The sequence below is a fragment of the Lygodium microphyllum genome, chromosome 1, assembly GCF_053477565.2.
Source record: "Lygodium microphyllum isolate KBCC chromosome 1, Lygodium_microphyllum_v1.1.10, whole genome shotgun sequence".
Lineage (NCBI taxonomy): Eukaryota > Viridiplantae > Streptophyta > Polypodiopsida > Schizaeales > Lygodiaceae > Lygodium > Lygodium microphyllum.
The window spans coordinates 186,700,456-186,725,338 of NC_141135.1; positions in this window are offsets into that span (position 1 = coordinate 186,700,456).

Sequence of the window (24,883 nt, forward strand, 5' to 3'; positions counted from 1 at the left end):
CTCTCTCTCTCTCTTGCTCTTGCTCTCCATCCGCCATATCTCTCACCGCCAAGCTTCTTCCTCCTAGGTTCTACTTCCCTTTCAACTGGTATCAGAGCAAAGGCATTAGAGCTTGCCCAACATTCTCTTCAGTTTGGATTTGAAGAGCTTCAACTCGAGCTTCAATGGCAGCCATGGCACCTTTATTTGCAGGTATGTTTTGATCTCCTCCTCGATCTTTCGGCCTTCATTCAGCACCTTGGGGGGCTGCGTTGGAGCCCCCTGATCATTGCCAAGTGCTCAGTAGCACTGCTGAAGACCCCCCAGTCCCTAGGAGCAGCCAATGCAAAATGCGATACATTTTTAGGCTGCTGGGCTGATCCCCTCCTGGCATTTTCAACTCCTTCCTTGGCTTCCTAACATTGTTTGCAACCTTCCCAATCATCTTTGGACTCCCTGACATTGGTTCTTGGTCCCAGTGATCAATATGAGTGCTTCCACCTTCAGACATTGCTATATACACAATCCTGGGGCTGTCAAAAATAGGGCAACACTTGACATTTAATGTTTGATGCTTCTTGGCATTGCTTGTTTGATACCTATTGATGCCCAGTGATGCCCAGATGTTATGGGATACTATGTCTATGCTTTGGGACTGCTTTGGAGTAGATTTGGGCACTAATTGAGCTTCATCTAACAGTAAATATGCTGCTGTAATACACTGGACTGAAGCTCATTTACTTGGTGTATGCATTGGTTCTTGGATATGGGGTGCTTACTGGAGATTTGAATGATCATACCGATGTATTTGGAGATTGTCAAATGCTTCTTTTTGGTTCCAGAATGATTTTGAGCTTGGATTAGGCTCTGTCTCGGTCATCATTCACTGGCATTTGGATTGTCTTGACATGCTTTGGACCGGTTTATGCCTATTGTCACTGCTTGACATTTAGGTCTCTTACATTTATGCTTTGGTCAGATATGGCTGTCACTTGGTTTGCCCATGCATGATAGCCACTTGGAGCTTCATCTTTGGATGTATTTGAGCATTTTGGACCTACTGGGCATTACATTTGGGTTGTCACTTACATACTATTTGAATACTTTCAGGCTTATGCTTTACGGGTCTGAGATAGCTTGGGATTTATGCTCCGGATGTACCCTACTGGGATTTGGAATGTCTGATGCTATGTACTCAATGTATTTGAGCATTGCTTGCTCTATTTGCATCTGAATTTACTTCCAATGGGAGCCTCTTGGCATATTTGGATGTACACAAAGTTTTACTTACACTTGAGCTTGAGCTTGTGGGACAGTTACATGCATTTGCTCTCTTGCGAGCTTTATGTTTACAGTTAGTTTGTAGTGGGCTGATTTGATACACCTATTGGGGGAGGCACCTATCTCTGTCACATGTTTGTCTGTTTTGTATGCATCTTGGATGATTATGCATTGAGCTTCTTGCTCTATCAGTTGTGCTTGTGCTTGGTCTCTTCTCTTACGCCGAGGCCCATTACATGCATGACTTCTAAACCTAGGAGATGTATCTTGCCTGACAGGTTATTGGTTTGACAGTTCTTGGTACCTTCTTGCCCCTTAACGCTCACTGTTGGATGTATCTTGCTACCTGACAGTTGTAGTGACATATATATCAGTGATTGCTTTACTTTGGGACAGTTTTACATACTATTGTAATTTATTCCAACAAGCTGAAATCTGTAGATTTCGAGCACTTGTATGAGAGTAATGCTTACTGTTTGATGTTATCTTGGTCATATTTGGTGGACCAGTGGTTCTCTTGGTGATATCCACTCTTTCAGCCAATTTTAGTAGTGGTTTTAGTGCATTTTCTGCTAATTATAGCAACCCGCAATTTTGCAATTTTGCATTTTTGCATTTTTGCATTGATTTGGGACAGTATGGCTGGTCATCTGAAAGACACAACTCTCTTTAATATTGCCAAGTTGGATGGTACCAACTATGGGTATTGGAAGTCCCAAATATGATAGGTTTTGGTGCAGAAGTTGCAGATTAAACCCTTGCGTTTCAAGGGTACTAAACCCAAGGATATGGATGATGATGTTTGGATGGAAGTTGATGAGCTATGCAAGTCTACCGTTATCTTGTCACTCTTAGAAGAGGTAAATCATAATGTTGTTGAAGATGAGAATCAGAGTGCATGGGACTTATGGGAGAAGATTCAGGAGCTTTATGCACAGCAGAGTCCTGCGTCACAGATGTATTGGCTTAAGCAGTTAATGGACCTTCTCATGAAGGAAGGGACATCCCTATAATCTCATTTCAGCCAATTTCATGCTATCATGAAGAATCTGTTATCACAGGGTATTGAGTTTAACAACAACTTGCACCCGCAGTTTCTACTTGGCACCTTGCCTGAATCATGGGATGTCTTCCGTATTGCCATATGCATGAACAAGTTTGATGGGATGAAAATCAAAGATGTTGAGAGTGCTTTATTGATTGAGGAAATCAACAAGAGAAACAATGATGCTTCCCGCTCTTCACATGCATTGACCGTTAGAGGTGGCAAACATGGCAGGCATGATAATGATCATAAGGGCGAGGACTCTCAGAAGTCCAGGTCAAAGTCATGTGGCCGCAATAAGTCCCGTGGATGGAAGTCTGATCTCACCTGTCATTATTGTGGGAAAGCAGGACATATTAGCCCGTAGTGCCATAAGATGCGCGATGATAAGCGCAAGGAAAAGGGAAAAGAGAAAGTACATGAAAAGTCTTCTGAGTGCAGTATTGTACCTGCAAAGTCCAGTGTGAAGATGGAAGAGGTTAATGTCATGTAGGCCACTGATTCAGATGAGGATTACATACTTGCAGCTTCTTCATGCGATGCCTTACAGGCTTCTAAGACACATTCTATGTATGCGTAGTGCTGGCTTTTGGATTCAGGTGCGTCATTTCATGTGACACCCTGTAGAGATTGGTTTCATACCTATCGTACCATGTCTAGTTCAGTGCGTCTTGGTGATGACATGTCTCTTGACATTATGGGCATTGGAGATGTTAGGTTGCAGTTTTCTTTTGGCAGTTCTTTTGTTTTGCATGATGTACGTCATGTACCTGCATTGACTCACAGCCTTATGTCAGCTAGACAACGTGATGATGCAAGGTATTTTGTGTCTTTTAGAGACTCTGTATGGAAGATTACTCGTGGAAGGCTTGTGCTTGCAAGAGATGCCAAGTCTGGCAGCCTCTATCCCTTACTTGTATCTGGAGCTACCTTGAATCATGTTTTGTCTATGGGTTCTATCCCCCATGTATCCCTTTGGCATACTCGTTTGGGGCATATGTCCCTTAAAGGAATGAAAATGCTTCATGCTTTGTAGTATCTTCCGCCTTTTGACTCTTTGCATTTTGATTCTTGTGATCATTGTTTGTATGGCAGGCAGACCAAGAATACGCATAAAAAGTCTAGTAAGAAACGCATGGGTGAGCCCTTGGCTCTTGTGCACTCAGATGTATGTGGGCCCATGCCCTGTCAGTCTCACTAGGTGGGGCAAAGTATTTTGTTACTTTTATAGATGATTACTCATGTAAGGTTTGGGCTTATCCCATAAAGAGAAAATCCGATGTCCTAGACACATTTTAGCGTTGGCTTGCATTAGCAGAGAACCAGTATGGGAATAGGCTCGAATGCCTAAGGTCAGATAATGGGGGTGAGTATGTATCACATGCTTTTGAGTAGTTTTGTGATGAGCAGGGTATTAAGCGTCAGTTGACCGCCCCTTACACCCCTCCCCAAAATGGTATGATTGAATGCATGAATAGGACCGTTCAGGAAAGTGTCCGTAGCATGCTTAGCCAGGCTGGCTTGCTGCAACACTTTTGGGCTGAGGCAGTTACTATTGCAGTGCATCTCATTAACAAGTCACCTAGCAGTGGCATTGACTTTCAGGTTGTAGAGGAGGTATGGGCAGGCAAGCCCCCCTCTTATGATCATTTGCGCGTCTTTGGATGTGAGGCATTTTGCCATGTGCCCAAGGACAAATGCAATAAGCTGGATCCTAAAAGTGTCAAATGTATTTTCATTAGCTATGGAGATGCAGGAGAGATGGGTTACCTTCTATGGGATCCACAGGCGCGGAAAGTGATCTGCAGCCATGATGTCATCTTTCATAAGGACAAAATGCATATGTAGCCTGAGAAAGTGGTTGAGGTATGTAGAGTCATCTTTCAGGAGGAGCCACCTGCTCCCATACAACCTAGTCCACAGCCATCTAGACATCGTGTAGCATCACCTGATGCTCATGGTCCAGATGTTAGACATGATGATGTTAGACAGGATGTTGGTCAGGCAGCAGAGCCTGGGTTGAGGCGTTCTACTAGAGATAGACGACCTCCTGACCGTTTTGCATCCTCTATGGATTATGTATTGGTTACAGATGCAGGAGAGCCTCTCACTTATGATGAGGCTATGCGCGGGGGTGATTGTCACTCTTGGAAGAGAGCTATGTAGTCTGAGCTTAACTCATTGCATAAGAATCAGACTTGGGATTTGGTTTCCTTGCCTCAGGGTAAGAAGGCTTTGCCATGCAAGTGGGTGTATAAGGTGAAAAGTACCCTTGGACACCCCAAGCCAGCATACAAGGCTCGATTGGTTGCTAAGGGCTTTAAGCAGGAGCGTGGTGTTGACTTTGATGAAGTCTTTTCTCCTGTGGTCAAGATGACCACCCTATGCTTAGTCTTGGCTTTGGTTGCACAACTTGACCTGGACTTGTACCAGATCGATGTCAAGACCTGGACTTACCCTAGAGGCTTACTACTCAAAGTTTGTAACCCTACTAAAATACATGCCTTCTATGGGTATTGCGCAACAAGTATCCAAGTTTTGCCATGGCCTGAACACTCCTCTAAACCACCAGGCCTTTGTGAAAAAGATGATTCACGAGACAAGGACAAGAAATGCCACACGTGCGGAGAGATAGTTCACATCCATAGGAGATGTCTCTATCGTCAATGCTTCCATTGCAATGAGATAGGGCACATCCAAGCAGACTACCCTGACTTCAGTTTGAAAGACATTGAAGCCCCAAGGAAATGAAGCTACACAAGTGCAGTCTATGGATACATAGAGGAGTCAGATGAAGACAAAGACCTAGAGCCTACAACACCTTTTCAGGACGATTAGAGATCCTAGAAATTCTACTGACATGTAATACAACTTATATTGGAAATAAATCCTACTCTTGTACCTACGACTAATTGCAATAATATGAGTTGCACTACTTGAGTCATTAAGAGTAGTGCAGCGGATGCATGGTGGGTCCTAACCCATAGGTCTTAAGCCCCATTAATGCTTGTCTTCCCCACTTTCTTCCAAGATGAGGCCATCTTGAGTTCTCTAAGGGGCAGTAGATGTAACGTTCCGCAAGAAAATCCCCCCTTTTTTACTTAAAGAAATTGAAAATTTTTTAAATGCCCCTTGTCAACGCCGCCAGTTGTGGTAGAGGGAGGGGGAGCGATAGAAATTAGTTGATATGGAGAGGAGGATGGTGAGGGGAAGGAGGAAGACAATGACACAAAAATGAAGGCGATGATGGTGAGGGGGGAGGCCACGTGGCCCACACCCCTCCCCTCCGGCTCTTAACTAGTCCTCCATGCGTGTTGGGAGGTTGTGGGTGGGGGGAGATGCCACCACCACCACCACCACTTCATTTCGCCCCCCAAAATAATACCACTCTCCCTCCTATAAAACACCCCCCCATGGTTAAGGGGGAGGGGGAAAAAGCCTTGGAGGAGGCCTCGACCTATTGCTGCCATGAGAGAGAGAGAGAGAGAGAGAGAGAGAGAGAGAGAGAGAGAGAGAGAGAGAGAGAGAGAGAGAGAGAGAGAGAGAGAGAGAGAGAGAGAGAGAGAGAGAGAGAGAGAGAGAGAGAGAGAGAGAGAGAGAGAGAGAGAGAGAGAGAGAGAGAGAGAGAGAGAGAGAGAGAGAGAGAGAGAGAGAGAGAGAGAGAGAGAGAGAGAGAGAGAGAGAGAGAGAGAGAGAGAGAGAGAGACGCTTTGTGAAGGATCTCCTTCTTTTCCCCTCCTTAGAGGGTGGCCACACACATTTTCTCTTTTCCTTTTCCCCAAGGGAGAGATGCTCTGTGAAGGATCTCCTTCTTTTCCTCTCCTTAGAGGGTGGCCACACACATTTTCTCTTTTCCTTTTCCCCAAGTTCACCCCTAACCTGCAATCCACACGCATTTTCTCTTTTCCTTTTCCCCAAGTTCATCCCCTAACCCGCAAGCTGATTACTCCTCTTCTTGAGCAAGTGGCTACCGAAGTCTTTCGCAAATTGCATCTAAGGGAGACCAATATCGAGAATGACCACCAAGCAAAAAATGTTATGCGTGGATGGAAATCCCTCAATAAGCAACGGAGCCTCGGGTGAGAACGTCACTTCCAATCCAACTACAGTTTCAGTCATAAGTAACGTATTTTCTAATTGATGAACGCTTGCTTTGATTCTCGCATGAAGTATGTTAGGCCCCATACTATGCTACATGAGAATAGGTCTTCAAAAAGAATAAATTTCATTTCACGTATTCGAAAGGTGGAGTTTGCAAAGTGTATCTAGATACTATGCGACAAATCCATATGTAGCATGAACGACATATAAGGTTCCAAGGTGTTGTCGACTCTCTTTTCTGCAAAATAATAGTTAAGTATTTTGCCACACAGAAAGTATATGAGCTTGCATGCTTGACAGATCACATGGTAAGTTATCTATCCTCGAGGTAATTTGATATCGAAACTCTTATGCATAGTTAACACAAACAATGATCATAAGGATTAGAATTAAGATGACTTAAGACCCGTCCAATAGTGACTGTGTTTATCAATCCTATTCGGGGTTGGGCTAGAAGCAACAACAACTCTAGGGCAAGCGAAGAGCTCAAGGATTAGGAAACCCTAAGTCGAAAGAAAGACCGATGCTTTTGCACTTGTTGGGAAGAAGGCGGGGTTATCGATCAATGTAAGTGATTAATAGAACTTACGTCTTGTAGAGTGTTGGAAACCTTAACATATGCCTTAGTCGAAAGAAGGGCGTGTTAAGTAAATTTTACATAGAACCGCTCTTGGTCCCAAGGGGGAGAGCAAATATGCGACAAGAAGGTTATTGCGTCTATTCTTGCAAAGTTTGGAAAAGGATACCATTGTTTTTGTGATTGATCAAATAATGTCCTAAATGCTTTTGCATTAAGCTGATTGTGGGATGTGATTTGGATGATTATCCGAAGTGGCTGTGTCTGATGGTAAATGCATGGCAGGGGTCAATGATGACAAGTTGCCATGGGAAAATAAAGGAACGTTTTACTAGAAGATGATATTAGGCTGATTGCCTTGATTGTGCTTGATTCTTTATTGGATTAATTAAGGAATGATATTTTGTGCAGGTGGATCATCTCCAAGGTCGCGCCATGTTTCAACGCGAAATGGCACTTTTCGATTCACGGGCCAAAGGTCGAGTGGTGAAAAGGCCAACCACTGAAGTTATGTCTCACTCCTAGGTCACTTGGGGTCAGTGGAGCTCTGGACACTCCTTGCCTAGTCTAGAATGGAGTTGTAGACTGTTGTGAGCTGAATATCTAGGGTGTTGGAAGATCCTATTCTAGATACTGGATGGAATTTTGTGGTGCCATGTGATTTGGACTAGTTACTTTTGCAGGGCAAAGTGGGTACTTCTGTTGGACAGAAGGGGATATATGATTTCTCCTATATGGGCAAGAGACAAAGATTAATGTGAAGATAAGTCAAGGAATTTGTTTGAACTTGTTTGTCAAAGGATTTCTTGCTTTGTATTGGTGTTTGTGTTGTAAATTATGCAAATGAACCCTATTTCCTAAAAGGCTTAATTAAGGAAGCTGATTTTGAATGTCCTACATAAATGCGATAGGACCTACTTAGAAAACTAAAACTATCAAGGGAAGCAGGTGGGTGAACCCCCGATGGGTCTATCCTATAGGTGGGTGGTCTCAGAGAACTAGGAGGCTTCTCACCAGGTTTTTTCGATGACCAACCTTAGTAATTGTTAGGTTAGAACCCCGATTTACGCTGTTTTAGGGGACATGAATGGGACTATGCCCTATGGATAGAGAGGTTGAGCAACGCATCCCTCTCGTTTTCCATTCTCTTTGAACCAAGTGTGGTATGGATCTGCTTCGGCTTGAGTATCTCTGCGTAAAGTAGGATGTCCGTGACCTGATGCTAGAATGTTATCAAGAGACCTTGGCCACTAGGAACCCAGATTTCAAGTCGATCCTAGTGGGTTTGGCCGACCATGAACATTCCGTTGCGAGGCGAACTCAGAAAACCCTAGGCGACAAACCCCAGAACATTCCATGGGAGTACGGAGCAATAACATTTAGATTCATTTCTCGATAGAGTGCTAAAACGTGCTTGGTGGATTGTCGATAGGTAGTCACGTTAGAGTTGGTATCAGAGCGAAACTTTGTAATGATATATAATTGATTCATGCATGGTTCATAAACAAATCTAAAACATAATAACCTAAATGGCATGGCTTGATTGTCAGATACCTTCTGCACCCACGAATATTGACATGCAAGAGAAGAAATTCCTTCTTAAGCAAATTAAGGCACCTGAGTTTGATGGAGAAGGGATAAATGTTGTAGCAGAGGCGTAGATATGGATTGAGTAGATTCATTTCTCGATGGACTGCTAAAACACGTTTGGACAGCCGATAGGCAGACACATTACGATTGGTATCACAACGAGACTTTGTAATGATACGTGATTGATTAATGTATGCTTCATAGATATATCCTAAACAAAATAACCTAAATGGTATGGCTTGATTGTTAGGAACCTTCTTCCCCCACGAATGCTGACATGCAAGACAAGAAATTCCTTCTCAAACAAATTAAGGCACCCGAGTTTGATAGAGAAGGGATAGACATTACACTAGAGGCAGAGATATGGATTAAGTTGATGGATGACTATTTCTCTGCTACAGGAACTACCTCTACCAATCAAGCAATGATAGGCAAACTTAAGTTATTTGGCTAGGCTCGGATATGATAGAAGCAATGGTGCAAAGATCAAGGTGTTTCTAAAGCTTCTGTTACTTGGGCTCAGTTGAAAGATGCTGTACACAAATGTTACCTTCTATCGACCTATCAGACTTTGAGGATTTATGAATACACCTCCTATGGATATTGCGCAACAAGTATCCAAGTTTTGCCATGGCCTGAACACTCCTCTAAACCACTGTTTTTCCATGGCCTGAACACTCCTCTAAACCACCAAGCCTTTGTGGCAAAGATGATTCATGAGATCAGGACAAGAAACGCCACAGATGTGGAGAGATAGGGAACATCTGTAGGAGATGTCCCTATCATCAATGCTTCCATTGCAATGAGCTAGGGCATGTCCAAGCAGACTGCCCTGACTTTAGTTCAAAAGACATTGAACCCCCAAGGAAATGAAGCTACACAAGTGCAGTCTATGGATATATAGAGGAGTCAGATGAAGACGAAGACCTAGAGCCTACAACACCTTTTCAGGATGATTAGCGATCCTAGAAATTCTATTGACATGTAATACAACTTATATTGGAAATAAATCCTACTCTTGTATCTATGACTAATTGCGATAATATGAGTTGCACTACTTGAATCGTTAAGAGTAGCATAGGAGACGCATGGTGGGTTCTAACCCACAGGTCTTAAGCCCCATTAATGCTTGACTTCCCCAGTTTCTTCTGAGATGAGGACATCTCGAATTCTCTAAGGGGCAGAGGATGTAATGTTCCACAATAAAACCCCCACTTTTTTAATTAAAGAAATAAAAAAAATTTAAATGCCCGGCTTGTCTCGACACCACTAACTGGCAGAGGGAGGGGGAGCGACAGAAATCAGTCGATGTGTAGAGGATGATAGTGGGGGGAAGGAGGAAGACAATGACACAAAGATGAAGGCGATGATGGCGAGGGGGAGGCCACGTGGCCTACGCCCCTCCCCCCTAACTCTTGACCAATCCTTCATGCATGCTGAGAGGTTGTGGGTGGGGGGAGATGCCACCACCACCACCACTTCACTTCGCCCCCCAAAATAATACCACTCTCACTCCTACAAAACACCCCCCATCATCAAGAGGGATGGGGAAAAAGCCTTGGAGGAGGCCTCAACGTGTTGCGACAAAAAGAGAGAGAGAGAGAGAGAGAGAGAGAGAGAGAGAGAGAGAGAGAGAGAGAGAGAGAGAGAGAGAGAGAGAGAGAGAGAGAGAGAGAGAGAGAGAGAGAGAGAGAGAGAGAGAGAGAGAGAGAGAGGCGTTGAAGGGCTCAACACACCGAGAGAGAGAGAGGGAGGAGAGGAAGACTTGGACATGTTGATAGGGAGGGAAAGAGAGAGGTGAGAAGAGAGAGAAGAAGAAAAAGGAGAAGGAGAGGTGAGAAGAGAGAGAAGAAGAAGAGGAAGAAGAAAGAGAGGGAGAGAGAGAGGAGAAGAAGAAGAAGAAGAGGGAGGGAGAGAGAGAGAGAGGGAGAGAGGGAGAGACACTCTGTGAAGGATCTCCTTCTTTTCCCCTCCTTAGAGGGTGGCCACACACATTTTCTCTTTTCCTTTTCCCCAAGTTCATCCCCTAACCCGCAAGCCACACGCATTTTCTTTTTTCCTTTTCCCCATGTTCATCCCCTAACCCGCAAGCTAATTACTCCTCTTCTTGAGCAAGTGGCTATGAAAGTCATTAGCAAATCACATCTAAGGGAGACCAAGATCAAGAATGACCCCCAAGCGGAAAATGTTACATGTGGATGGCAATCCCTGAATGAGCAACGAAGCCTCGGGCGAGGACATCACTACCAATCCAATTGCGGTTTCGGTCGTAAGTAACATATTTCCAAATTGATGAATGCTTGCTATGATTCTCGCATGAAGTATGTTAGGCCCCGTACCATGCTACACGAGAATAGGTCTTCAAAAAGGATAAATTTCATTTCACATATTCGAAAGGTGGAGTTTGCAAAGTGAATCTAGATGCTATGCGACAAATCCATACGTAGCATGAATGACATATAAGGTTCCAAGGTGTTGTCGACTCTCTTTTCTGCAAAATAATACTTAAGTATTTTACCACACTAAAAGTACATTGAGTTTGCACACTTGACAGATCACATGGTAAGTTATCTATCCTGGAGGTAATTCAATCTCGAAACTCTAATGCATAGTTAACATAAATAAGGATCATAAGGATTAGAATTAAGAAGACTTGAGACCCGTCCAATAGTGATTATGTTAATCAATCCTATTCAGGGTTGGGCTAGATGCAACAATAACTCTAGGGAAAGTGAAGAGCTCAAGGATTAGGAAACCCTAAGTCAAAGGAAAGACAGAAGCTTTTGTACTTGTTGGGAAGAAGGCACAGCTATCGATCAATGTAAGTGATTAATAGAACTTATGTCTTGTAGAGTGTTCAAAACCTTAACATATGCCTTAGTCGAAAGAAGGGTCTGTTAAGTAAATTTTACATAGAACCGCTCCTTGTCCCAAGGACTAGCAAATATGCGACAAGAAGGTTATCGTGTCTATTCTTGCAAGGTTTGGAAAAGGATACCATTGTTTTTGTGATTGATCGAATAACATCCTAAATGCTTTTGCATTAAACTGATTGTGGGATGTGATTTGGATGATTATTCCAAGTGCCTGTGTCTGATAGTAAATGCATGTCAGGGGTCAGTGTTGACAAGTTCCCATGGAAAAATAAAGGAAAGTTTTTATGGAAGATGGTATTAGGCTGATTGCCTTGATTGTGCTTGATTCTTCATTGGATTAATTAAGGAAGGATATTTTGCGTAGGTGGATCATCTCCAAGGTCATGCCATGTTTCAACTTGAGAGGGCACTACTCGATTCACGAGCCAAAGGTCGAGTGGTGAAAAGGCCAACCACGAAAGTTATGTCTCACTCCTAGGTCGCTTGGGGTCAGTGGAGCTCTGGACACCCCTTGCCTAGTCCAGTACGGAGTTGTAGACCTGTCGTGAGCCGAACGTCTAGGGTGTTGGAAGATCGTATTCTAGATACTTGATGGAATTTTGTGGTGCCATGTGATTTAGACTAGTTACTTCTGCAAGGAGAAGGGGTACTTCTATTGGACAGAAGGGGATATATAATTTCTCTTGTGTGGGCATGATACAAAGATTAACATGAAGATAAGTCAAGGAATTTGTTTGAACTTGTTTGTCAAAGGATTGCTTGCTTTGTATTCGTGTCTATGTCGTAAATTATGCGAATGAACCTTGTTCCCTAAAAAACTTAATTATGGAAGCTGATTTTGAATGTCCCACATAAATGTGATAGGACCTACTTAGAAAACTAAAACTAAGCGGGTGGGCAAACCTATTAAGAATCACGTGGTGGGGAGACTTGCTTGAGTTGCCGCGCCAAGAAACACACACTGCATACACAAGAGGAAGCTCACTTAAGAACACAAGAAAAGAGATGGAGGCCAAAAATGTTTTCTTGCTGATTTCTTCTTCTTCTTCCATCCACTATATAATGTACACAAAGTATAGATAAGATACAGCGTAAAGGAAAGTGGCCTACTAAGTCAAACAGTGCATATTAGACTACACTAATCGATTGGCGTTATATCTTTTCCAGCTGTAGGTAGGTGTAATAAACTAAATATAATAAATGATAAGTCAGTGGCCATGTGAGTATCATAATGACCACCGACGTGCTAAGTGTAAACGTGCGGACCCATCAAGCCAAGCAGTCCATCATCAATGTCCGCACATGTTGAGCTTGCTATCTCAACACTCCCCCTCAAGCTCAACTCTATCTTTGCAACTTCAAGTAAGCTTCGAAACTTTTGAAGCTTCTCTGCACCCAATGCCTTTGTGAAAATATCAGCTATCTGATTTTGTGTGTTGACATATACCAAGTCAATCTCTCCTGCAAGTACCTTCTCTCTCACAAAGTGGTAGTGCACCTCAATGTGTTTTGTTCTAGCATGGAACATTGGATTCCTAGCTAACTGTATGCTGCTCATGTTATCACAATGAATGACAATTGGACCATCTCCCTACACATCCAAATCACTGAATAACTTTTGTAGTCGTACCACCTCACATGCTGTCATAGCATTACCTCTCTACTCAGCCTTCATACTCGATAAAACAACTATAGGTTGCTTTATCGAGTAACTATAGGTTGCTGCTCCATGTAACTACTGCACTACCAAGGGAGAACATGAATCCACTAGTAGTGCAGTAGTTACATGGAGCAACAACTATAGGTTGCTGCTCCATGTAACTACTGCACTACCAAGGGAGAACATGAATCCACTAGTAGATCTTGTGTTTGACATCCTACCAGCCCAATCTGCATCTGTGTATCCAAAGACCTATACATCCTTACCTGCCTCATAAAAAAGTCCATAATGTAAAGTGGACTTCACATATCTCAATATACATCTAACTACATCCAAATGAGGCTTTCTAGGCATATGCATAAATTGAGTAACAAGGCTAACAACATAGCTCAAGTCTGGCCTTGTGATAGTCATGTAAATTAAACTCCCTACTATCCTCCAGAACATAGTAGGGTCTTCTATCTCATCCCCAATGTCCGCACTCAACTTCACATTTTGCTCCACTGGTACTGAAAGAGGCTTACATGCTGTCATACCATACTTGGATAACATATCCAAGCCATACTGCCTTTGGGATAGCCATATACCATCATCACATCTTATCACCTCAATACCAAGAAAGTATCTAAGCTCACCCAAATCCTTCATCTCAAACTTCTTCTTCAAGAAGTCCTTAACTTCAGCAATCCCATTGTCACTTTCATCTGTAATAATCAAGTTATCCACATAAATGAATATAATGACCAAACATGCATCTCCCTTCCTCACATAAAGTGAGTGATTAGCATCAGAAATACAAAATCCAATATTGACAAGATACTCTCCAATCTTGTTAGACCATGCTCTAGGTGCTTGCTTCAACCCATAGAGCGCCTTCTTTAACTTGCACACATATGTGAGATGCTCTAAATCCTCATAACCTGATGGCTGCTCCATATACACTTCTTCTTGCAATTCACCATGCAAGAAGGCATTCTTGACATCCATTTGTTGCAAATTCTAACCTTTGGCTATTGCTGGCCAAGGCAATCATGCATCTAATAGCTACCATCCTAGCATCTAGACTGAATGTGTCTTCATAATCTATGCCATATGTTTGAGCATAGCCTTTTGTAACCAGCCTAGCCTTATACATGCTAATGGAGCCATTTAGATTATGCTTGACTTTGTAAACCCACTTACAGCCAATAGCTTTCTTACCCTTAGGTAAGGGTTCCAAATCCCAAGTCTTATTGGCTTCTAATGCAGCCATCTCCTCATCCATTGCTGCATCCTAATGAGCATGACCAATATCATCCTGAAAATAAGTGGGCTCAACATTCTCAACTAGTTTCACCATATAAGCATAATGGTGAGCTGTATAACCTTCAAAACCAAATCTTTTAACAGGGTATTTGACCTTGCTAGACCTTTGTACCATTGGATCACTCAATGGAGCATTTACATTAATATGAGCTCTTTGTACACCTGGTGTCCTGACTAAAGGAATACCAAGCTCATCATCCAAACTCTCTAAACCACTAGAATCTTCATCAAATCCCAAATGACTAGTAGATGCATCATTACCATCCAACACTTTCTTCTTTCCTTTGTCTTTGCCTGCAACACTTATAGATCCACCTGAAGATATGGGGCTACCCCTTAGTCTCCAAAACTGAGGGCTCACTGTAGGTGTAGTACCAAATGATGTTTCTGGTCCACTAAGAATCCATGATTCTTGCTTTTCTTTTTGCACATGGCTATCATGATTATTATCATCATCTAATACATCACCAGCAAATGCATACCAACTGCTCAACTCATAAAAAATAACATCCTTGCTCACTCTGAACTCACCTGTGACAGGGTTATAACAACGATGCCCTTTCTGCTCTAAAGAGCATCTAACAAAATACATTTTTCAGCCCTTTGCATCAAGCTTCTTCCGTAGCTCATCTGGCACATGAACATATGCAACACAACCAAATACCTTCAAGTGTGATACATCGGGTTTCTTTCCAGTAAAGCATTCTTCGGGAGTCATCCCATGAACTGCAGCTATGGGGGTTCTGTTCATAATATAGACAGCAGTATGAACAGCTTCAGACCAAAAATGTTTTGGCATACTCTTTTCAGCCATTAATACCCACGCAACTTCTGCAATATGCATGTTTTTTCTTTCTGCAAACCCATTTTGTTGTGGGGTATACCTACAAGTAAATTTCCTCTTTATCCCATGAGTCCTCAAGAAGCCACTAAATGAAGGGGATGCAATAGCAATGGAGAAGGAGAAGAGGAAGATGCGGGAGAGAAGAGCACACACAATGTAGGTGTTGTCCAATTGAACTGACAACCTTATTACACTATCATACTATATATGAATAAAGAATGGGCGGTCATAGTGTACTGGGCGGTCACAGTGTACACGGGCAGGCCCAGAGGCCTTTTACCCCAACAACCTCCCACTAAAAGGCCAATGTGGCTAGGGAGTGAAAACAAAGAAAAGAAAAGAAAAGACAAGGTGAGGAATCATGACATCTCACCCAACGCCTAATCGAAAAGCGAGCTGTGCAAGAAGTGTGGGGAACTTCTGCAGAAGAAGAGTCAAGCATCCTCGAGTCCATGACATCCAGGAGAAAAGCGATCCTGCAGCTCCCTACAATGGTGCAATCCAATAATGCTTCTCATAAAGCAAGCAAAACTCATCAGTGCACTACTGTAAAGCATTAGAGGCATGCATAGCATCAGCCTGATGCATACAAGACAATGGAGAGCAATCAAACTCTCCAAAGTCAATCGCTGAAAGAGAGCCAACATCCCGGACACTCATCCAATGGGGTCTCAAGACTACATGTGGCCTTAGCGAAGCGGAAGACTGACATATGGCTGGATGTCTAGCCTGCAAAACTACAAAAAAAAAGCTCTCATAAATGGCAAGGGGTCTAGCAACTGACCACCAACATCCTGACCCTGACTGCTATGCATAGCTATGTCATCTGGGCCAATAAGTGCCTCATTTTCAGCATAAACAGCTTGTTGTAATGGCACTGTAGCTGCTGTAAAATCAGCCATAAAGCATAGTGAAAACTCATCAAGAGGCTTGAGAGGTATCTGCCTCTCATAGAAGACAACATGATGGCTGCGTATGACCCGCTAGACATCCAAATCCCATAATCTGTAGGCCTTAAAGTCACCATCTCCATAACCAAGGAGGATACATCTATGTGACATAGGCGCATGTGGCATATGTACAGATGCCCGACAGCCAAACATCCTCAAGTAATCATAGGAGGGCTGCATGCCACTCCATGCCTCAAGGGGTGTAACATAATCCAAGGTCAAGCATGGTGTCCTGTCAACCAAATAGACTACCGTCAAAGGGCCTCATCCCAAAAGCCATAAGACAACCCAGCTGTGGTAAGCATAGAAGCAACCTTTGCCTGTAAGGTTAGGCATATGCCATGAGCAATCCCATAATATTGTAGGCACAAGAAATCAATGCTATACTGTTGACAAGAGGTCTGAAAGCTAGGAGAGAGAGCATGACTCTCATAATCCATTTGCAAGCACCTAGGCCTGCTACCAACAGAATCCATAAACCTGTCAAGCATAACTGCAGCATCCTCAATCTGCACTAAGGGAAAAGCCCAAACATGGTGGGTAGTATGATCAACAAAGGTCACAAATTTCGATGCTCCACCAAGTGACTGGGAAGGCATAGGTCCATATACTGCACAATGGACAAGATTTAGAGGAGCATGCCTCATATGATCACCATAGCCAAGAGGGCTCTGCAAGGACCAAGTGTACAATCAGGGCAAGCATCAAGATTTGCACGTGACATAGGAGGCAGCAATGAGTCTGAATGAGACAAGATCTCCATCTCTCTGTGGTGCATATAGCCTAGGCGATAATGCCATAACAATGCATGTGGTATTCGGATAACTACAACCATAGAATCTCCCACATGACTTAGCATCTGTCATAGAGAAACGATCAAGTACTTTGTTGATGTACTTTTCTTGTGAGAAAAATAAGAGCTTCTACTCTCTATCTCTCGTCACACGCATGCCCAAAATATGTTCAGTTGTACCCAAGTCCTTCATGGAAAAGGCTGAATTCAACTGTAAAGAAAATGACAGTGAACCAAGAATTGAGCTTTACTCTTTTCTCGAGAAGAATTCGGGAGCATAAACATCAAAGTGGCATCATCCAAATACATCAACATATCATCCAGAGTAGTCGGGAGCACCCGTAGACCATAAGCATAACCAAATTGGAGGTAAAATAACCTATCAACCAAGGTAGTATAAATCCAAGCCAACAATGAAGTGTCCACATCCAAATCAAGGCTCAATAGCTCTCAAATAGCATATCTGTGCATAAACCATGATGACTAAGCATCAATACATCCAACAGGACACCCGAATGTCAACAAAGAGCATTATGCATAAGCCATCCTTGATAAAACCTTGCTGCCCAAACAATGTACAGTAGTAAATCCCTGTATAAATCGAGCTATGGAAGCTCAAACCAAGTCCCAAAGCATTTGGACATCAAATACCAAGCCTCGAGAGCATCACATAAGCTAAGAGCATGACATTTTCTTGCTGTAAATTAACTTAGATCTGTTATAGAAAAATTTATGATAAAAATTTGGCAGATCTAACATCACCATTGCATTCGGAGCGTACCAAAACCCCAAGTTAGACTCTTATCTTTCCTAAATTGGGTTCCGGATGCTCGAGATATGAGAAAAAATGGGATTTTTGAGCCAGATTTTGAAACAGACGCAAAATATGTGAGCTGCTATTGTGGGGTATGCTGGTTGTGCTGAGGATAAGGGGGAAAATGGGGGCATACAAGGTGCCCAATGAAGCTAAGGAACACCTGCAAAGAGTCTATGAGGGCTGGGGAGAGGTGGGAGATGAAATCTTACCTCGGGGGAAAAAAACCATGGATGGCATTGAAGCTCCAAGCTCTAGGTCTTCAATCTAGGCTGAAGTAATACCAGGCCAAGCTCCACGATCAAGCTCTGATCCAAAGCTCTGATACTAGTTGAAGGGGATGCAATGGCAGTGGAGAAGGAGAAGAGGAAGATGCGAGAGAGAAGAGCACACACAATGTAGGTGCTGTCCAACTGAACTGACAGCCTTATTGCACTATCATATTATATATGAATAAAGAATGGGTGGACACAGTGTACATGGGCAGGCATAGAGGCATTTTACCCCAACACTAAACTCATTAGAGAGGTACTCTCCCCCTCCATCTTATCTCAAGCACTTCACTTTCAAGCCTGTTTCTCTTTCAACAACTGCCTTGAAAGATTTGAAGTGCTCAAATACATCACTATTTTTCTTCATGAAATATACCCATAACTTCCTTGAACAGCCATCAATAAATGTGACAAACTATTTGCTACCACCAAGATATACATTTTGTGTAGATCCCCAAACATCTGTATGCACTACATCAAGTATTTTTCTGCTCACTGCTCTATCATGTTAGAAGGGTTGTCTCGCCTGCTTACCAAACTGGCATGCTTCACAGATTTTATGAAATTTTGCAACCCTAAAAGAAGGCAACCCTATAACCAATCCTCTGGACTGCATTAATTTCAACCTTTACACATTTGCATGTCCAATACGTTTATGCCATATTTCAATGTCTACAACCACTCCTTTTCCTTTAGCATACATAGCAGCATCCATTGTAGGAATTCCAGCATCCAAACCAACACTACTTCCTTTTGTGACCAACCTGCACTTATCATTAAAATCTTCTACAAAATAACATTTTTCATTGAATTGAACCTGCAACCCTTGCTCTACCATTTGGCCAACAGACACTAGATTCTTCGTGATTGAAGGCATATGTAATACATTTTTCAGACTCTTTGTCTGGCCATCATGCAAGGACAAGGAAACCTTTTATATGTGAAATTGGGTGGCATGAATCATCACCCATTTGCACATAACTTGGATTTTGTAAGTTCTGCATCTCTCCAAACCATTCAACATGACTGGTCATATGATTAAATGCACTTGAATCCACATACCATACATCATCATGTGTCTTCTTTCCTGTAACTGCGTTCATCATGTGTTGCAACAAACATACACTCATTTTTATCTTCCTTCTATCGTGAAGACTGTGAAATATGCGGGATCTAGAGCATGGCAGATGCGGAAGCTATGTTGACAGAGGAAAAAGAAACTCATGAAGACATTGACCCTGACTAGGACAAATTGTTACACAAGTGAATTAGGTTCCAAGATTGAGACTTGGACTCATAAACACAATCTTGTGTATTGACAGTGACATGACACTTTACTGGAAAGAAAAGAGTACTATCTTTGCATTAGAAAAAAGAGTGCAAGTACAATGCTTTATAGGAATTGAGTGGTGGTACTTTCTCCTACTGTGCATATGGGATTCTTGTCCTGAGCCCTCACTGCTTCTCACAAAGGGGTCAAAGTAGGTGCATATGGGATTCTGGTCCTGAGCCCTCACTGCTTCTCACAAAGGGACTTAAGTAGGTGTGATTGCAAATATCTCAACACCCCTTCTCAATCACAACCAAAAGTACAAAGTGTGTAGAGGCTTTAGTGAAAGCAACACCTGCAAAGTGTAGGCACACCATAAACATGGCAAAAAAACCAGAGGTTGTTGCAAAAAAGGCCAAGTGTGGGTACCACAAACATGATGGACATCCAGAGGCTATAGCAGGGACCTGACAAAGTGTACAGAGGTTGTAGTACAAGGATAACTGAGGAGTTTACAAGTTTATGTTTGAGGCATTAGGGCTGGGAAATACAAAACTAAAAAAGTCTATCTGAATAGAAGGACTGATGAGGTTTGTCCTTCTCCTGGTGGTCTTCTTCTTCTTCTTCTTCATTTGCTCCATTTTCTTCTTCTTCTTTGACTACAACTAGATAGGCCTTTTGGAAACTCTTTCTGGAGTGGCAGAACTTCTCGATGTGTTCGGTCCTTTTGCAGAAGTCACAGAAGAGCTGATCCTTCTTGCCTTTGTACCTGTTGCCAACGTATAATGCATGCTCATCTCTAGAGGTACTTGGTTCTTCCTTAGTTTTTAGCTTCTTTTCCTCCTCTAACAGTGATGCCTGGATATCAACAAGTTCAGGATTTGACATGTTGATTAAAGTTGTTGATACATTATTATATTCAGGAGGCAAAATCTTAAGTAGAACACCGATGCAAACATCTTCTTCCATTTTAATGTCGATTCCTGCAAGTTGGGTTAGAAGTCCTTCCATGTAATTTAGATGTGTTGCAAGTGATGTGCTGGACTTCATTTCAAGCCTAAAAAACTCAATTAGGAGACCATACTTTGATGATTTAGACAGTGCACCGAACAAGGTGTCAAGTCTCTTCCATGTATCCTGTGAGGTCTCACAGTTATCCACATGGTGGATATAGCTGTCATCTAGCTCCAGTTTGATAATGTCATGAGCCTTATCATCATTATTTTGCCAAGTGACAACAAGATCCGTATCACGAGGCTTTCCAGTGGTAATGGCCCAGAGGCCCTTCTTCATCAGGATCAATTTGATGCGGGTCTACCAGGTATGAAGCCTGACTCCTTTGAAATGGGCAGTTGGAGAATCTTTGCCCATGTTTGACTTGAGAGACCAGCAGAAAATTAGCTTCAAATGACTAAGAATAACCAGGAATGAGTTGATCTTTGTATGTGTCAAAAGACACAAGCAATGGCAGTGAAGTATCAAAAGATACTAGTTTGAAATTTGATGTTTGTTGCTTGAGTTTGACTTGATGATATTCAAAAACTCTTCATAGCTTTCCCTCCTTACTAATTTGATGGTTGAATACTTGCTGAAAACTTAAGATTAGAGTGGCCTTGGCTTGGTTTAAGTGGCAGGAGAGAGAAAATGAAGGAAAAATGAGCTTAAAGGTAAGTGGCTATGGCTGTCCTGTCAAAACAGGGACCAGTAACTGGTATATGAGCTCCCACGCGCTCCACAGGTTGAATCTGCTCAAACGCTTTGAGATAGAGGACCCTCACTAAGAGGGTTTGTACTCATTATGCTTGAGTTGAGAGATCTAAGCCTTCAAAGTAGTCGCTGTCAAAACTGCACCCAGATTTGGGAAAATGCAAATGCCGGGCATGGTGTGCATCAATATCCTTGATTTTTGTGCCAACAAGTTACGCCTTGACCTGAAGAACAACTCTCGAGAAGAAAGCTTGAAGAGATATGGCCTGATTGATGAGATATGATTGCTTCAACAGAGGTAGGTAGGTGCTGTCCACAGTCACAGTTATGGCAGCAACTCTGAAAAGAGGCAATGCTGAAGCTATAGTTGCCTAATCTCAATGATTGAGGTGCCAAGAAGGAGCTTTGGAAGTAGAGAAACACTTTTTCAAAAGGAAGTTCAGAGAGATTTGGCATGTGGAGAGAGATATGAAAGATTCAAACTGATAGGGTGCTACTGTCTATGGCTGGCATGGAAGCTTCATTGAAGGTAGGAATGCAAATGAAGTTGGAGATAGGGTCCAGTACTCAAACTGAGCTGAGAAGAGATGGAAAGGAGTTGAGAGGAGTAAAAGGAGAGTTGGTCCATGCTCAACTGAGCTCTAATACCATGTGAAATACGCTGGATCTAGAGCATGGCAGATGCAGAAGCTATGGAGGTTGAAAGAGGAAAAAGAAACTCATGAAGACATTGACCCTGACTAGGACAAATTGTTACACAAGTGAATTAGGTTCCAAGATTGAGACTTGGACTCATAAACACAATCTTATGTATTGACAGTGACATGACACTTTACTGGAAAGAAAAGAGTACTATCATTGCATTAGAAAAAAGAGTGCAAGTACAATGCTCTATAGGAATTGAGTGGTGGTACTTTCTCCTACTGTGCATATGGGATTCTGGTCCTGAGCCCTCACTGCTTCTCAAGGGACTAAAGTAGATGTGATTGCAAATATCTCAACAAAGACGATGCATAGTTTCCTTGCTGCAATTTACCACTGCGTATATCATCCTTCTTAGCATAACAATGGGCTGCAATATGACCTATTTTGCCACAATAATGGCAAACAATAACATAATTTCAAGAACCTCTGTTCTGCCATCCACCTCTTCCTCTAGAGCTTCCCCTTCCCCTAAAGTTTTCTCAGCATCTTGAAACATGCATTTCATCAAATTGGTGATGGAACATGTTTTGATGGTTATCGCCAATACGTCCCATACCACGACCTCTTGAAGAGGATCTATCACGTCCCCTTCCTGAACTTTAGTAAAATTCTTGGACATGTTCACCATTTCTTTCAAGCGAGTCACCCTGCATATTGATCTCTTCGGTAATCATGAGAGAGACCAACTCATCAAAATCTGGAAATGGCTTCCATACATATACTAAAGTAACAAATGATTTCCATGCCTTCTCATTATTAAGGCCACTCAAAGTGGATGAAACCAAATCATCATCATCAGGCATTGCATGAATCGCTACTAAAGCATATGCAATGCTCCTCACCTTCAAAACATACTTATTGATAGAAAATTTCCCTTTCTCCAAGGTATTCAACTCTTGCTTAAGTTGAATCTTTCGTGCCTTTGTATTTATTGAAAACATGTTCTCAAAAATTGTCTAAGGTGCATGTGAAGTTTCTGCATTCCTGATATGTCCCAACATCGTATTATCAATGATTGCAGATAGCCAGTACATCACCTGTTTGTCTTTTGCATTCCATTCTTTCTATGCTTTTAATTCATCGGCAGAGTCGACGGAGGGATACCTAGCTTTGGCTCCTTTTCTTCACCTGAAACAGACTCATAAAGGCCCTTTCCAACGAGGAAGTTTATCACACGGAACTTCCATGAAGGGTAGTTGTTCTTGTCGAGCTTCTCAATCATGGGATTTCCATTGTTCTCTGCCATTATCACAAAAAAGGATACAACATAGCAAGCTAGTCTTCTGCAGCCTTTCACATCAAGTGCATATCAATACACTAAGCAACCTTTTTCACTGATTGCTCAATAGTACATATAATCTGCAACTTGTTTATAGATAAACCTTATTGTTAACCCCAACACGAAGAAAGCAAAAGGAAATAAAAAAGATGCAGGTCAAAGGTGTAAAAAAGGTAGCCCGACTGAAGAAAGAAGAGGATGAAAGGCCAAAAGTGCAATGGGAAACCTTAAAAGACCAAGGGAAATGCAAAGGGGAAAGGCGCACCCTGAAATCTTGTAAAAGAGTGCCAGGCGGTGGAAAATTTGGAAAGCTAAAACAGAAGATAAAGACAAAGGCCAAGGCAAAGAGAAATGGAAGACAAAGGCACACGGGAAAAAGCGCAAGTCAAACTATTGTAAAAAAGCACAAGCGTATCATGGTTTAATTCAAGGAGCACCAGGCTCTCACCCGTGCAATTTGTAAAGGTAGATGGGCGGTGGAAAGAAAGCTAGGAAGATAGAAAGACAACGGGGAAAAGGGCCTAGGCTACGGTTGGCCATGTAAAAAAGGGGAAAAGGGGATGACCGCCCAAAAGGGATTTAGGGTTTTGTATATAAAGTTGAAAAATGAATGAGAAGCTCATTCTTGTGTGTGGCCAAAAGTAGTTCTCTTCTTCTTCTTCTTCTTCTTCTTCTTCTTGTTCTTGCCTACTTGAGCTTGTGCTTGAGAGAGGGAGTGTGAGAGTGTGAGGGAGTGAGTGTGTGAGGGTGAGGGACCGAGGAGGAGAAGCTCTCCATCTTCTCCTCTCTTCTTCTCTTCTCTTCTCTTGTCTTGTCTTGCTCGCGACAATGGAGCTTGGAGCGTGGAGCTTGAGGATGGAGCTTGCTTGAAGCTTGCACTTGGATCATGGAGCTACCGGAGTGCGCGGGAGAGGAGGTAACTCGAACGGCATGGAGGTAAGCTCACTACACCCGTAGATATGAATGGCGCATCGGCTATGTGAGAGGTAGCCATTAGTGCTCGGCTTGGAATGCTTGAAACAATAAGCGGTCCCAGGGTCTTGGCGGTTGAGCGAAAGCAACCCACATTTTGGTTCCGTTGCCGGGACCAATGGATTCAAGCCTTGAGCGCTTGCGCGCTTCGAATCGAGCATTGGAGTAGGGTTTCCCCCGAACCGATGCTTGAGATAGGTAGGAAGCGAGGGGGTTGAAGATGGTATTTGATCTCCTTGGCAAGTAGGTTTTTTGTTTTGTTTGAGGTTTATGTTGTGAGATGGAGTAGTGTAGGTATTTACTTTGTGATTTGGATGCATTAGAGTAGGAGAAAACAAAGAAAAACAAAGAAAATAAGCATTAGGGTTACTGTTGCAAAACAGGGCAGAAACAGGGCAAGAATCGTGCAAAAGTGGTAAGAAAAAAAAAATAAATTGCTTGTGATGCCTAAGGTCGGTAAGTGAGTTATTGGGGTGCCAATACCATACCTGGAAGAGGGTAGAAGGGCCAGAAGAGGCAAGAAAGGCCACATTGTGCATTGCAGGGTTTCAGGAGAGCAGGAGAGAAGAGGAAAGCTTAGCGAGGAAATTCGCTTCGATCTTGGCATCAAGGAGATCGTCGGCTAGCCCAGGTAATTCTACACCTTCCCCTATAGTAGTAGGACCAATCTGGAGTTGCACAACAAGGGGGAAGACCCCCAGCGCCCTGCATGTCGAATTTTGTGAGCTGCAGCAAAAACACGCGCGGCGTTCGGCGCGTCCGAATCACATCGACTCTGGTCCGAGGCCCAGACTCGGCCCTCGGACCACCCAGCCCACTCGGCCGACCCCTAGTCGGCCTCGGACTGTCCGAGTCGACCCATC